The sequence below is a fragment of the Meleagris gallopavo genome, chromosome 1 (assembly GCF_000146605.3).
Source record: "Meleagris gallopavo isolate NT-WF06-2002-E0010 breed Aviagen turkey brand Nicholas breeding stock chromosome 1, Turkey_5.1, whole genome shotgun sequence".
NCBI classification, from domain to species: domain Eukaryota; kingdom Metazoa; phylum Chordata; class Aves; order Galliformes; family Phasianidae; genus Meleagris; species Meleagris gallopavo.
Window position 1 is genome coordinate 43537803 of NC_015011.2, and position 13143 is coordinate 43550945.

General features: G+C 40.0%; 1 protein-coding gene and 1 long non-coding RNA gene across 7 annotated transcripts in view; one reads left to right on the forward strand and one right to left on the reverse strand.

Annotated features, from left to right (window-relative positions):
- Positions 1-4259, forward strand: part of LOC109366683 — a 5346-nt gene extending 1087 nt beyond the window's left edge. Inside the window, exons 2-3 of the long non-coding RNA XR_002113183.1 lie at positions 3559-3716; positions 4245-4259. This is a non-coding gene — a long non-coding RNA (uncharacterized LOC109366683). The remainder of the gene's footprint in view (positions 1-3558; positions 3717-4244) is intronic.
- The window catches only part of TMCC3 (transmembrane and coiled-coil domain family 3), a 67668-nt gene that overhangs the window by 9353 nt on the left and 45172 nt on the right, over positions 1-13143 (reverse strand). The window lies entirely within an intron of this gene.

Here is a 13143-nt window from a genome sequence, read left to right on the forward strand (position 1 = left end):
AAAAAAGCAAGACTAATGAGAGCAAAAATTATGCAAGTATAGTTCTTCAAAATCATTTACAGTTCACTACAAAATTAGAACAATACCTGATTAGAAGAAGTTCCTAAATACTAATATTAAGAACTTCAGAGAGATCACAAGTGTTAATTGCTCTATTGTTCTCATAGAAATGGTCACATACTGATAGAGCTGGTAAACAGATCTTTCATTCTACAGGGAACAGTATATTTTATCAGGATAAAGCCTCTTTTTGACAAATGCTCCTCGCATTCAAGTTCATCACACTCGGAAGTTTTTGCACACCTGGTTGAACACTTCTGGAAATGTACTGCACACTTCAGAAGGAAGCAGCTGTTAGCTTTTAGTGCAGATATCACAGAGAAGGAATTGGCCCATAGTTGACTTCCCACACTTGGTGAAGATGCCTAACAACTTGATCTGTTTTGATATCAAACTCACCAGGCGGGATTTACCAGAAGAAACTCAGGAAAGAAAACTGTACTCACTCAACTGTAGGATCCACGCACCTTAACAATGATCCCAGGAAGTGTAACCAAAACATTAGTCAACATGGTCACAACATCAGCACAATGGATTATTCACCTTTCTTAAAAGAAGGGCAAGATAGTCTGATCAAAAACATACAGAGTATCTCCTCCTATAAACTCAAAGCCACAGAAAAGCCAGTGAGACAAGAATGGCCTGACCAGAATAGTTTCATCTCTGGTATCTTCTCATATGCACCTTCTCTGTCAGAGAGGTTTATTTCACTCAATCTGCCACAACACTTTAGCCGTAGCTTAACAAAGGCTCTGGCCGTAATTTGTTTTCAGAGCTTTAACATCAGAGGGAACTAATGTGGTTGTTTGGGCAAGACCATTGCAGAGACAGAACAGAAACCCGTATTAAAGCATACATTTTAAAGATGCATTTGTGAAATACTGCTTAATGTTTGACTACTCTTTGCTTCAAAAGGCCTGACACACCGCACTAAAGGTTGTCTCCCAAACACTATTTAGTGTTGTTTGTAACACTGAGGAATTCCTTTTAGCAAGATCTTTGCACGCGTACCTATCCAGTCATCACCACTCATCTTACTTTCTTGATTGAAACCAAAACCATCATTTAGACATTGCTGTAAAGCTTTTTTTCCCAGCCTTGGGCAGTATTAGTGGCCCTCCTGGGAATTTGCTCTGGCAATCCTCTGTTGCCCTTAAAAGAGACTCAGGAACAAGACATGGTACCCCACTGAGGGTACCATCATGCACAGATTGACTACAAGAGCTAACCTCACCGTGCACCCACTGTGATGAGTTACAAGCATGGAGGAAGTAACACAGCCATAAAATTGGATCTGCCCCTGAACATTTCAGAGACGAGATCATCTCTGCTCCTGCTTTATATTCTTACCCTTTTATTACTGAGGATTACAGGCTTGGTTGGTTTAGTTGTCTTTGGGTTTGTTTTGTTTTGCTTCTGCACTGCTCAGAGCCATCGTAACAGGATAACATAACATAAGGAGGTGGATAGCGCATAGATGGTGATAGGACAAGGAGGAATGGTTTTAAACTAAAAGAGGGGAAATTAAATCAGATTAGAAATTCTTTATTCAGGGGGATGTGAGGCACTGGCAAAGGCTGCCCAAAGAAGCTGTGGATGCCCCATCCCTGGAGGTGTTCAAGGCCAGGTTTGATGGGGCCCTGGGCAGCCTGATCTAGTGCCTGATTTAGTCAGTGGCGACCCTGCCCATGGCAGAAGGGCTGGAACTAGATGATCTTTGAGGTCCCTTCCAATCCAATTCTATGATTTTGTGATCATCAAACAAACTGCTTACAATGGCCTGAAAGTCCATCAATCTTTTTTCCTTAATGTTTCTTCTTTTTTCCCCACAAATTGCTTTCTCAGGAAACCAGCACGATGTCAAGCTGGCCACAGCCAACAGCATCTACTTCACAAATAAAAAGCACTTCTTCATCAAAACTTGCGCAAGAAACTAATAAAGCCCACAAGACACTTCCCATCCCAACCAAACGTGATGTGTTTACTTCATAAGCTGATGAGGCTTTTAAATTCCATTTTCATAAAAACTTACAAGAAATTGGCAGGCTCCCAGTAGAAAAGTATAATTTGTTGTGATAACACAAGGTCTAACGCCAGCAGCCTTCCTGGCTAAGCCTCTTCCGTGTGAATTTATTAAGCTAGAACAGCCTGCTTGCCTTTCCAACCATGGTATTGCTGATGTGAAAGGGTCCCTAGCAGAGCTGGGATCTGGCAATGGTAAAAAGCAGGAAGTAGAAGTTCACATTTTCTGACCTCCAAAATAAATGGATGCTTAGAAGCAATGTCAACTGAACAGATCTGTGTTTCACAGTTTCTTCAGGAGAATACTGGTTAATAGCAACACTTAAGACTTGGAGTCTATTCCAAGGATTAAACCAATACTGTAGCCTAGTAGCTCTGCATTTTACCACTTTGCTTAAAATAATTAATACTGAGCCATGTGCTTAATTATTGAAAAGGGATACAAGTTGTTTGTAGAGACAGAAACATATATGATTTAATATCATGTCATATGCATTTGATAAAAAAAATATGTTTCAGTGATGCCATCTCATTTTTGTATTTAGCACAAATGCAATACATGGATGGGATGGCGTTTCATATTTATTACTACAACAACTAATTTTAAAGGTAACATTGAGCCACCTGTGACTTTTGTTAACTTCAATTATTTGTATTTTTATTATTAAATGAGTCTTAGAAATATAACTATAGTGGAAAAAAACAGTTACCATTTTTGAAGTGGTAATATTCATAATACAGTTATAGTAGCTAAAACATGCACTTAAATTACACAAAAATAGATTCACACAGAACACAGGAAAGAAGAGCAACCAAGGCAAACAGCTGAATAGCTGCTTGACACTAGATCTGTATCCCATATTGCAGATATTTCTTTAAATACATTTACTGGGTCTGAACAGCAAAGAGAAAAAGCTGAGCATAAAACAATAGTTTCCTGAAACAACCCAAGACATTTTTTAATAAGCTCTGGCACAAAAGCATACTATAATAAATCACTGACTTGCATATATACACAAGACAGATCCATCGCTGATATTACTGAGGACAAGCTGTACATACTTCCAAGAATGGGTGGGTCCATTTCTAACCTCTACACAGCAATGAATGTTTACTTCCTGAGTACAAAATACTCTAAAAATACACTGTAATAATCGGATATAAGCCCAATCAGATCCCTTCTCCCTCACTGGAGTTTCCAATGGTCAGCAAGGTCTGCCTTCTTACCCGCGCCTTCCTGGAACCTCAAGGTCATAACAGCAATAGGGAAAGAAAAACAAGAGTGTCAAGGGATTACATCAGCTGACAGACTCATTGCTTTTCCATGCAGGGAAAGGTAGAGCTGAAGAATCAGTTAGCACGTGGTAAATCTACTTCTGAAATGAGCAAAACAATTGTAGGCTCAGTTTAAATTCTGTGAAGTTTAGAATAGTCTAGATTCTCAAATAAAATGCTAGAAGTTTTTCCTATCTTAAGACAGGACCAAGAATTCACCAAGGGCACAGGAAGCCATAACCAAGCCATTCCCCTGAGCACATGAGTAGAAAGCAGCAGTGGGTAAAAGGCAACCTGCCATTCATGAAGAAGCATTCAGAACACAACGGTGCTTTAAAAACACAAGCACAGAAGAAAGGGTAAGGATTGTATCAGCATTTTGATGATACACTGGTTTTCTCGTTCACCATCTGCAAAAGTAAAGCTCACACGTGCAGGCCATGCAAACTACAAGCCCTAAAGGACCAACGTCCCAAGTGTCATTTGGTAAGATTGTAAAATAGGTGTCTGTGGGAAAGGGTACCACGAGGATGGGAACTGCAGAAAGCACACACCTGTGGGTCCCGTCGCTAACAACTGCAAACCATGAAGACACCAAGTGATAGTCTTATTCATCTCAGCTCAGTTTAAAGGTTTAGTTTTGTTCATTTGTTGTATTTCGTCTGCCGAACAGCCTTGTCACATGCCATGGCTGTGCAAGCTAAGCAAAAGCTTAGATGATAATTTAAGGTTATTAAGAGTTTTAGAGGAATACCTGATCAGTGTTTAGAAAAAATAAATCTACAAGAAACATGCAAAATAGGATAAGAGCAGCTCTAGAGCTTTTTAGGATTTAGTAACAACAGCAAAGATTATCAGGACTAATTCTTTTTTCTTTTTCTTGTCAGGAACCATCCACACACCAGAAGAACAGTGGTTCTGATGGGTAAAAGAACACACAATTGAACTTTTCTTAATTGTCAGCATATTCTCAAAGCAGAAATGTGTTTGGGGAGGCAATTTTACCATTGCTTACAAATTCAGCACTCCTTCTAAAATCCACAGGAGAAGAATTCCTCATGGAAGTCTCAAACCTGTGCTTGATTATCATCAAGAGTTTTAATTTATATAAAAATCAGTGCACAAAATTATTGCTGTATTCTCACTGCAAAACACCTTCTTGATTTTTTGTTTCTTAAAAAGCTGCTTAATTGTAACATCCAGAAGTAGCTGTACTCAATATATTATAACAAGTCACATGGAATTAAGAATGCAGGAATGAAGACAGACATTAGATGTTGCTTCTGCTCTTTACTAGGGAAATCAGAGATCCGGGTTAAATGATTAGTTTGAGACCACCCAAAAAATGCTGGAGTGCATTAATATGAAAGACAGTTCCTTCACCATCAACAGTTCCTCTACTGCCTGTCAAAATACAAACATTAAAGCTCTATGGAGCTCCCACCAAAACACAGGGGGTTTATTTCAGGTCACAGTCAAAGTGTGGCTCCTGCCCAACAGCCCCAGTCCCATCAACATTCTGAACTGAAACAAAGCTCTGCCTAGCCTGTATATAACTTCTTTTTAAAGACTGAAACTGATGAAGAGAGGGATGCAGAATACTGGGCAACACCAAATTCACCACTGGCACAAAACAACATTTCCTAGAAAGCTAAATCTCATTACCAGAGGCGGTCAGTTATTTGTTTGTATTCCACTTCTAATCTGTAGCTGCAGCAAAGAAATTTTTAAAACAGCCCCAGATACCCTTATGCAGATATTTGGGCTTCAGTATTCAAAAGCTGGGGAGCTCCAAGGCTGTTTCACGAGCAAGGCATCACACCGAGGCACAGTAGCCAGCAGCCTTGGACACTTATTGAAAGTACAAAGTAACCTCTCATCCAGTTTCTCATTAAAGGAAGGCCAAATTAGCTGGGTCACTGCTCGCCTGAGTTAAGCATTTAGATACAGTATTGCTTCCAATTAAATCAACAGCGTGAGAACAATGAAGGGAAGAAGCAGTTTTCTGCTTAATGATTAACACCAAATCCTTCAGAACACAACATCCACTGAAAAGTCCCCTCATTCACAACCCACCATGAGCCCTGTTCTAGGTTATTCCACAGCATAAAGCCAACGCAAGCAAATCAGCTCCAGTACAAACAACTTCTGTGCCCAGACAAATTCACCAATCACCCTCTACTTATTGTGTAGCAGTCGATGCCAAATCGCCAACTTGGCAAAGGACAACAAAACAGAGATGAACTAACACTCACAGTTACTATGCTAGTAAGCTTCCTAAGAGGGTAAGAGGTAAGCTCCACATCACGTAATTAACTATTTTGCTTCAAGTCAGTCCCAATGTTTAGATGATCACCATTAACAAATGTTCATTAAAATTCTCTCTCCTAGCTTCTTAAATAAAAGAAAAAAAAAAGAAAAAAGTCATCTTTGTGTCCATGCTCCTTTTATCTCAGGCTTCTGTAGCAATAAAAGGAAAGGGGTCCCACAGCCCCAGGTACTACAGCAGTGCTTGTGAAATTCCTGTTCCCCCTGAAGGAGAGCATCTTTCACCTGACACAAATCCCTCAAAACATGGCCAGTATGAATCAGCACAGGAATGGCAGATCTTTGAAGAAAGATGTAAGGCATTCAGCATGCCTTCTTTCCAATTCATTATTCAACTCAGTTTTAGCGTTTCTAATAAATGCTCCCATCCATTCCAGCACCACTATAACTCCCATAGATTTTCTTCCTCTTCCATTCAAAAAGAGCCTTTTTTTTTTTTTAATTCTTTGTGCTCAAACAGGTGGCAAGAATGAAAATTTCCAGAACAGCGTGAAATATCTTGGAGAGCCTGCTCCATACATGCTCAATTATTAAATTCCTTTCTATGAATGAGAATTTCTTAAAAATCCAGTCTTATCTCTGCCATGACCACCACTTCTCATAGTGAAGCATCTCATCCTGATTTCCCACCATCAGGGATACAGGGTGTGCTTGCTTTCATATCACCCCATTGTCCAGCTTCACATCACAGATGATCTAGTCAGTATTAATTAAGCTACAGCAGGCTACCTGCTTCCCCCCAACCCAGTTTTTTCTCTTTCACAATCAATTATTTTGCTTTAATTGCCAGTCAGATTGCCTAGGCCCTTCCTGAGATCCCAGCTCCTGGAAACATGCAAGCATATGAGATATTCTCAGGGAACATTACTAAAAGTTTCTCGTTGTAGGCTGGAGGGAGAGAAATAACTTCCACATCTAACTTCATAGTCAGCAACCAATGAAGTCCTCCTTCCCCCAGAGGGTATACAATGATATGGATATTTTTGTAAGTATGACTGAAAAGTACGATCCACAAAAATTCTAATCAGAATCTGACATTAATGATTTATTTTTTTTATTGCTTTGAGCCAGTACCGCTTACATAAAACCTATTTTGTTATAGGAACGTTACAACTAAACAAAAAAAGAATGTTGGAGACAAATACTTCAAATCCAGGCAAGACCCAACACACGGGTATTTTGTTTGCAGTAACAGCCACAAAACTTCCATCTATAAACAACAGAACAATAGCTCCATCGCACATAACATCTTTTCATTTGCGTTAATGTTGTGGCAGCACATCCTGAGTGCATAAACAATCACATCTTGTCCTGTACATGAACTGAGCCACTCACTCAAGCAGCTTGCTTCTTCTTCCTTTTTTGCCCCTCTTTCTTCTCAGCACACTGGGCTGACGAAGGAGAAGCTCAGAACCCTTCTGTACATCAGCAGCTCTCTGTCTACACAGCAGACTTTCAGTTTATTTCAATACAAAAGCCTCAAAAGATAACAGTCTGCTTCACTACGCAGTGTGACTAGCAGCTATGGGCCGCCTGGAAAGGAGAGCAGATGCCAGCTTCCACTAAGGGAACTCCTGGGCAACTTACAGATATGGCTCACATCCCTCTTTAAGAAGAGTTCACACATCTGATCTTTGTCCCACCTCTGACTTTCAGACATTAGAGGCTCAAGCAGTGCTTGTCCATTTGGTTCAGAAACCCAGCTGCCCTCATGCCAGATATCAGCAGCAATCAGATACGCTGTTCTAAGCACTTTAAGGTCCCTCCTTCCCACCATTGCCCTTATGCTTCAATCTACTCTCTGTTTTGAAGAACATTCTGTTGCCTTCTCCACAGTAACTACTGCATATCTTCACAAATGACTTCTTTTTACAGAGGTTAGTTACTCATACACACAAGCAAGCGTTCACTATGTGTCACATCACACATACATGAAGTACATTTTTTTCAGTTGCATTCCTAAACCCGATATCAAAGGCTTGATAGAGATAGCTGTAGTGAGGCCAAAGGCAGAGAACTGCAGAGACATAACAGTACTCTGAATAAACTCTGCAGAGAAAGCATCTTAATCGCAGTGTGCTTTAAATGCCAAAATTCCCTGTAGAGTCAATGGATTTAACCTTACGTCTCCTGAAGATCACAACAGAACTTTAAACCATTTTATTGTTCAATTTCTTTTTTTTTAAGCCAAAATCTTTCCTATTTTTTATTTATTTATTTTTACTGATGAGGCAACATAAAACACACTGCTGACACTTTTCAGCCAATAGATGATTCTATTTTAGGGGATTAAGATAGAAATCATCCTGCTCACATTATAGAGGCTGACAAAGGTTCAATACAATCACGGGAACGTTCCAATTCATATACAGGCCACAATTAGCTGTGCATCAATTGGTGTATTTGCTGCACTAATCACCTATTTGTTAGTTGCAAGGGAAGAAAAACCTTTTGGAAGCCAACAACAATTTTTAAATGAACTCTTTGGTTAAGCGTCCTGAAGGAACCATATATTAAATTGTTATTTTTACGCCATACTTTTTAAATACTAACATAGATTACAAAGGATATCTCAATAAAGACTAACTGTATTGTAGAAAATTTTCACAAGCCAGTAAGATAATGTCAATTAATTAAAAAACTGAAATGCAGAAAGCTCATCCAACTGAAAAGGAAATCAAAGAGATTCACTCAATTAGAGAGGAATAAACCCTGCAGCAAAGTGTTTATCTAATCTCAGAAATATTCCTATCCTTAGAGGACACATCCCCAATTAGCTAGATTTATTAAACTGAATTAATTTGAGATAGCAATTCAGACAATTTTGGAAGATAAACTAAGCAGAACTATACTTATGTCACCATGTTGCTTGTAACAAAAGCGTTAATCATGGGTTTTGAAGTTCCAGGGACAAAGGAAGAAACTATTGTTTAAACAACAAGGGGTCACAAACCTGGAGAATGTTGTACAAAACCTCCGATGTCATTCCAAACAAACTCGAGTGGTAAGAGTTGGGCACTGCTTGGGTAACGCTGGCAAACTCACTCAGACAGATCACAGTTTGCAGACAGAAAATACATCCACTTGGTTGGCATGAAGTCAAATGCCAAAAGGTGGAATCAACTCCAGCTGTTTCTGAAGGTTCATTACAAAGCTCAGTGCCTACTACCCCAACTGCAAGGCATGTCTGATGAACATCCCTCTATGCAGCGTAAGCACAGAGAATGCACATTCGGCACAGAATTTAGACACAAATACAATGCTCAGAAACTAAGAAGAAAAAAAAAGATAGACAAAACCAAGCACAAAAAACATTCCCAAACACAGGACAGTGAGTTTAGAATGAGGTGTGAAACAGTAGTGACTTTGCCTAACAGCCTGCTGGGAAGGGCTCAAATTGTACCATAGCACAGCGCACAAAACTGCAGAGAGCACGACAGAAAAGGCAGAAGGAAAGCCGTGTCCAAATTCATCTATCCTAATCTGCTCAAAGCATGCTGCTAATCTAAAAGTCAGTTAATACAGTAAAATTAAAAACCACTTACTGCAGATATTGTAATTGTGAAGGACGATACAATATTTAGATTATCATTATGGAATTTCCTTGCTGTATTAATATATTTAAGCAAAACTGTGCTCAGTGCAGCCATGTAACCAGTCAAGAGCTATCATAGACAGGCAGGGCCAAAAAGACAACAGCAGTAACCTGACAGTAGCACTACAAATCACATAAGAAAAGGATGCAACGAGGGCTTTGCTGCCCGTACAGCTTTGTATTAGCAGGGACTGTTGGTGATCAAATAGGTTTTCTGGAAGAAAAAACCCCAGTACCTGACATTAGAATACTTCAGTACTTTATGTACCAATAAGTACAACTGACTCCAGAAATAATAATGTCCAGATTGACATCAATGTGCTTATTCATGCTGAGTTTGTGTATTTTTCTTTTCAGTTGTCTTTCCTCTTATCTAGCTCTTGCTCTAATATTTGCAGTCCCATCTTTTTATTTGAAATGAGTTTCACCATACTGTTTTTATCTGGGATCCATTCTACCTGGCACAATGTTTGCCAGAAGTTACAAAAACTGCCAAAGTACGCATTGATGTTTCTTAAGAGCTTTATGGGAGAAGATACAGGAAATGAAGACCAGCACTGAATAGTCTAAGTTTTTTAAAATGCTGGGAGTTATGTGATCTAGTATAAATAAGCACTAAGTTTTCATTCTGGATACTACAAAATCCAAAGCACGTGACTCTATGCAATCTATATGTTGTTGTGTCAAGTATCCATGCAAACTGGGAATACTGCTTAGCTAACAAAACAACCTTAAAGGAGGATATTTTGCCATATGCTCACTAGCATCTATTATCAAACACAGTGATCAAGTCAGGCTGTATAAAAACATACAGCAAAGGCAATTTTTAAGTATAGCATTAGCATAGACCTCTGGTTTATCCCAACAATCTCTCCCAGCATTGGAGGTAAGATTTGTTTGCTACTAAGAAACAAAAAGGTATAACTACATTGTCTAAGTAGAAATGGCGATAGGAGTTACTCATATTACATCTAACAAGAACCTGACGAAGCAAAAAGATACTTCAGATTCTCGTACAGCCATACCCTCGGTTAGCTAGAGCAGTCTAGCACGCACTTCTGCCACAAGAGCAGACACTACTGCTTTTTCTCTTGGCCAACTTGTGGCATGGATGGTCACTGCCCATGACTTACACCTTCTAGAAACACTCACGGAGTGCCCTGAGCATCTGCTCCAAGACATGGATAAAACAGCACAAGATGCTCAGGCTTCTCTTAATAGTTCATTTGGGAGTCACTGTCTCCCTGACCTAGATGCAGAGAATCAGGAGAGCCTCATTCAAGCTGCCATCACAGATTAACAACAGTTACACTCACCTAATTGTAACATTCCAGCAGGAAGCAGAGGCTGTCCAGCTCAGGGAAGTCTGTTGCCCTTGTTCTTCAGCAATTACAGCACAACAGAACCATTTAAAGCAGAATACAGAAGTTCAGTCACATGACTCCCTACCTGCCTTCCCAATATAATTTTATTAAGCCACAGAATACTGCAATAAGCCTGAAGGTATTTTTAAAGCACCCTGTAATCTGAATTCAGAGCATTCAACACAAATTATCAAGAGAAAATGGCAAGTATTCGGCATCCATTCAAGCTAAACATAGAGTGCTGAGAAACACTCTATAGACATAAACACTGGTTTCCAATATGCTGGCTCCTAGTATTAAACTTAGATTTTCTTTTTTAGGGCTATGGAGATGTTAGCTGCCTATTCACTGATATGATTTGATTAGAAATGAAGCCACAATCAATATTCCATTCCTAGCCTGCCTGCATCCCTCTCCTTTGAACTTTCTGAACAGATTCTTTTTTTTTCCCTCTCTCAAGCTACTATTCAGTCAGACTAAAAGGATATGCTTTATCACATGGTTGGCTTTGGTGTAAAAGATTTATAAACATATTACCATATTCAGTCATAGCAACAGCACAGGAAAAAAAGGAACAAAGCGCAGCGCAGCGGGAAAGGAAGCAGACAAGAGCCCTGCTGTCCTTGGAGCCCAAGCACAGCTCCTGGCAGCCCCATACCTGTGTGAGGAGCCCTGTGGCAGCCTGCAGTAAGCAGCTGGGTGCTCCCAACAGGACACCAAGCACTGCTCGAAGTGAGAAAGCACAAAAACCCCAAAGCACAGCACTGATTTTAAAAGATCAAGGCACTAGGAAATTGCCTAAGTAGTTTTTTTCCTCCCCTCATCTCTCATTTGGTCATGTCCTTGGAGTAATTTAACCAGCATAAAGCGCAGTCTATAAATCAGATATTTAGCGCTCTCAACAGGCAGATGAAGCTCTGTTTCCACCATTACACCCTCAAACACACACTTCCTGTGAGACAAGCCAGACGGTCCCAAACTAATTACAGCTTCCACCCCATGAGTTAATACTCTGCACTGTGCTACACGCTGAAAAATACATCCTCCAGCCAGACCTCCTAAAGAAGCAGGCTGACAAATCCCCTCACATGCTGTAGTCAGTTACTTGGCAAGTTTAAGCAGCGCATAAATCGCACCATAGCTCTTTCAAGTCAGTGGTGCCGAAAGTTCCTCAAGCAAATCTCATTCTTCCCTTCAACTACTGCTCTTTGCTCGCCCATGAAGTCTGTCATCCTTCGACTTCAGTTCAAATCGTCTGTAAGGAACATTTTTACCAATTACGTCACTGAAAATTCCACCAGCGTATGTCCAGGTTTCACAAGTCCTGCCATGAAACGAGGCCAGAAACCCAGGAGCCCTGTGGTTCGAGGTTATGTTCCATCTCAGAGACCTTCCCAGAAAAACCCGCATTTGCTGCTGTGTTAAGAAGTTGTTACTGATACAACAGTGAATTCAGGGAAAAACAGGGCTGTCCAAGAAACTGTACCAGAGACCGCAGTGGAAGCTGCTCCAGCTGCTGCCTTTCTGTTCCTGGTCCATGTTACAGTGCCAGCCAGCACAGTGCAAACAGGTAAGCAAGCAAGGGGCCTGACTCTGCATGCAGGAGTCTAACCTGCAGCTGCCTGGCTGAGGCTCAGATTTTGGTTCCAGATTATCAGTTGTTTTTCAGAGCTAAGAAAAGTACTTGCTATCAGCATTAAGTCTGAACAGACACTTAAAAGCTTGCTCCAATGTACTTAAATTAGCACTGCTTTGAAAGAAAAGCAGGTAGTAAGCTAAGCCTAAGAACCGCTGATGTTTCAGATACTCAAAGAGCACCATGGCTTGTATTCTGTCTCAGCTAGGGTGGAAGCTTGTAGATTTGCAAACAATCATAAAACTCTTTGGGAGTTGTAATGCCTTGCACAGGCCAAAGCTTTTCATGCAATACAAAAAAGAAAAACACCAACACAAGGAAACCTTGCCACCGCCTCAAAAGGGGAAAAACAAAAAGGCACAAATTAAAAGTGTCTGTACACATGATGCTGGGACTAACACAAGGGAACACCACAATATCTTTGCTTCATGGAATAAGCCGAAGCAGTTAATTATTTGTCCCATTTAGTCTGTAGGCTTTTTACTTGCTTTTGATTATATTCCTTGTTCACTTACTGTTTTAACAAGAGTGTCATAAAAATAAAGATCAGTACAGAAATAAATACACCAGGTGTTATGCTCCTTTGTGTCATTTTAAAATGTTTAGACAGCAGCCATATAACCTGAATACAAACTGATTGAAAAGGCTCACTGAGCCTTTCTGCCAGCTGAAAGCCAAAGATGTACCCAAATTGAAAAAAAAGCTGCATGTCCAAACAGTTTTAGGTTTGCCAGGTCATAGAAGTTTAGGCCATGCGGAGCATCCATGTAACAACTCTCAAGTTTAAAGTCAATTAAAATAGATCAGTAAAACAGCTATTTCTGATTTATTTACCTATTCATTGAAAAGCTGTTTCCCTCCCT